This window comes from Priapulus caudatus, unplaced genomic scaffold, assembly GCF_000485595.1.
Source record: "Priapulus caudatus unplaced genomic scaffold, Priapulus_caudatus-5.0.1 Scaffold43, whole genome shotgun sequence".
Taxonomy (NCBI): domain Eukaryota; kingdom Metazoa; phylum Priapulida; class Priapulimorpha; order Priapulimorphida; family Priapulidae; genus Priapulus; species Priapulus caudatus.
The window spans coordinates 318,799-322,046 of record NW_014577104.1 but is presented as its reverse complement, the minus strand read 5'-3'; the positions used below and the strand labels follow the sequence as shown (position 1 = coordinate 322,046).

Below are 3,248 nucleotides of genomic sequence, written 5' to 3'. Positions count from 1 at the left end.
GTGCGTGCGTGCGTGCGTGCGTGCGTGCGTCGTGCGTCGTGCGTCCGTGCGTGCGTGTGTGTGTGTGTGTGTGTGTGTGTGTGTATGTGTGTGTGTGCGGGCGTTGATGAGTGGCATTGAACTCTGTCGGCTAGCAGAGGGATTTCTGACAGTCGTTCGCCGTTAGTGAAATAATTGCGCGAAATATAAGAATTCAAATTATCTCCTGCATTCGCCCCTCGGCGAGACGTGTTTATGCTTTAATATTTCAGTGTATCGACTGCCACTAGTCTAGAGCGCGTGTATGTACGACGGAGACCACTCTATCTGCATACCCGCGCGTGTGTGTTTGTGTTTGCATGGGTGTGTGTGTGTGTGTGTGTGTGTGTGTGTGTGTGTGTGTGTGTGTGTGTGTGTGTGATTGTGTGTGTGTGCGTGCGTGCGTGCGTGCGTGCGTGCGTGCGTGCGTGTGTGTGTGTGTGTGTGTGTGTATGCGCGTGCATGCGTGTGTGTGTGTGCGCGCGCGCGTCTCTCTCTCCTCTTTTGGTTGGGACCACAGAAATAATATAGGTAGACTAAAAAATATATAAATATATATTTCTATAGTTGGGACTCTCCTCGATCTCAACCATTGGACCACGCGGCACGCACTAGCTGTGATGTGTAACATGCCTCCGATAAACGGGCGTTTTGTTCTAAAACGACCAACGTCTTTGAAAAACAATCCTCACGTACGCATGTCATTTTAATCGAATGTACGCGACTTCGGTTAAACGGGATGTGTATATTCTGCAACACAATCTTCAGGGGCGTGTACAGGGGGGGGGGTGTTCCAGGAGGTCCGGACCCCCCCCCCTGCTCGCGCAGAAAACGCATATAAGGGGGTCTAATTAAAAAAAAAATTTTTTGGCCCAGACCCCCCTTCGCGTGCTCGCAAGTTTGGTTTACAATTAGACCCCCCCCCCTGGTACAAATCCTGTACACGCCCCTGATCTTCCGCCTATTATCTTCATTATTATTAAATCTTTATTGTATAAAATTCAAATAAAAATACATTATGCTGAAACATGTCTTTTTCGTGAAGAAAAAATCTGATGGACGCAATAGTGTTGTGCGGTTTAAAATAATAAAGTTTCCAAGTATCACAGGACGATAGACAACGCGCTATGCAACACGAAGAAAAATATAATATTCTTTCTGGACAGCACATTCTGGACAAGTAAAGTGATTAAAGTATATTATAAAATCATATCTACACACATATGTGAGTAGAAATGATTTCATAGCCGTATATACGCACTCACATACGCACCCATGCACCCATGCACTCACGCACAACCCCCCTCCCCAGTGCCCCACCCCCCACACATACATAAACAGATATGCATATATTCAACCAGAATATATCATAATAAATTCATCATTCTCCTATCTATTATATGCTGTTAATTGTATTTTCAACATTTTTAATGTGCTAAGAGAAGAGCACTTATTGTGTCTAAATGTAGACTATTCCATATTCCATATTCCATATTCCATATAATTATTCCATGTTCCATATTCCATATTCCATATTCTATGTGGTTTATTGTCTCCATAGTAAGTGAGTTACGATCATACATTATTATTTGTTGTTATTTGTTTTAATTTCAGTGTCCATTTAGTGTAATATTTGTCGGATTTGGTAAGGGATCATTTCTGAGTGGTATGATGTATTTGTATACAAATAAAGGCGAGTGGTATACACTGGTATTTAATTATAGGTATTCTACTCGAGGCAAATTTAGTTGTTCTTTAATGCTAACAGCTGCTCCGGCTTGTCGATGTGGTGTAGCATTTTCGTGGGAATAACCTTTTATTATGCGCGAGCACAATTTTGTAGTGTGTTTAGTCTATCAAGAGCTGATTTACAAATTTTCGGCTTTTCATCGGCTTTCTAGGATATTGAGCTAACAGAACATTTTTAGTGCTAATCATATCATCATATGTATTGTACGTCGTGTGTATTGAATAGCGCGCGTGTTTTGTGCAAGCGATTGCATATTAGTGCGAGTAAATATATATATATATTATATATATATATATATATATATATATATATTATATATATATATATATATATATATATATATATATATATATATATATATATATATATATATAGATATATTGAAGAACTTATTTGCAAAACTGCGTATGTCCATTTTTTTCAAAAATGAGTTTAAACCACCAGTGTTTACATTGGTACATGTATGTGAACATAGGTACCGTGTAGAGTACACTTTTTCTTGAAAAACAGCCTACATGTTTAGTTGCATGTTTTGCTTACATCCAAAAACCTTTAGTTGCAAAATAGCCTATCAGCACCCATAATCCATAATCCATATAATAATCTATATGATAATATATATTAATCCATAATAATGATTAATCCATATGATAATCCACCAGCACCCAATTGAACTAATGCTGAAAACAATCTATACATGACATGTATACATTGTATATATTGCTGAGAACAATGTATACATTTTTCTCATGACCACTGGACTACAATAATCACGCGTTGTGTGCGTATACTTTTCAGACATTAGTGCTTACATTTCCACACATCCACCCAACACAATAACATCTCAGTACTGAGAAATGTTTTGTATTATTGAATTTACAGTCAAGCTGGTGATATTAAACTATTGTTAAACTATTTCAATGGAGTGAGTCAATTAATTATTTTGTGTTTGTTACTGGACTTTAGTTTCAAAACTGCTTACATCCATGTTTTTCAGTTATGTTAATTAATTCTAATAACTAATAAACAGATTTCTGAAAACTTGTTAATTATGACTTATGCCTCATAATTACTCAACAATGTAAAAATTATTTAAATTGATAAACCACATCGTGTCAAATAATTGTTTTTGTCGTTTTCTCTTATTCCTCCAAAATGAACATAAGCAGTTTTGCATATATATATATATATATATATATATATATATATATGAGAGAGAGAGAGAGAGAGAGAGAGAGAGAGAGAGAGAGAGAGAGAGAGAGAGCACCGCCACTCACCCCACTCACGGCCCCGCCAGTACGCGCGCGCCCCTGTGTAAACATATCTAGGCGGGACTGAACATCATAGATATACTGCGGCGTTCGTCAGTCCCTATATGCCACCTCTGAGGAGCGTAACATTGGTCTGTCACCTAGTCTTTTCTTTGGATCGTCGCGCTGCATTCATTAATGGGCGCACGGATCCACATGTTATCTTTTCT

The 3,248-nt window shown here is 38.3% G+C and overlaps 1 protein-coding gene across 1 annotated transcript in view; it reads right to left on the bottom strand.

The window, feature by feature from the left end:
- The window catches only part of LOC106820703 (tryptophanase 1-like), an 11,988-nt gene extending 11,692 nt beyond the window's left edge, over nt 1-296 (bottom strand). Inside the window, exon 1 of the mRNA XM_014825210.1 lies at nt 293-296. The gene's annotated coding sequence lies outside the window, so the exon portion shown is untranslated. The remainder of the gene's footprint in view (nt 1-292) is intronic.
- Nucleotides 297-3,248: the final 2,952 nt, after the last annotated feature.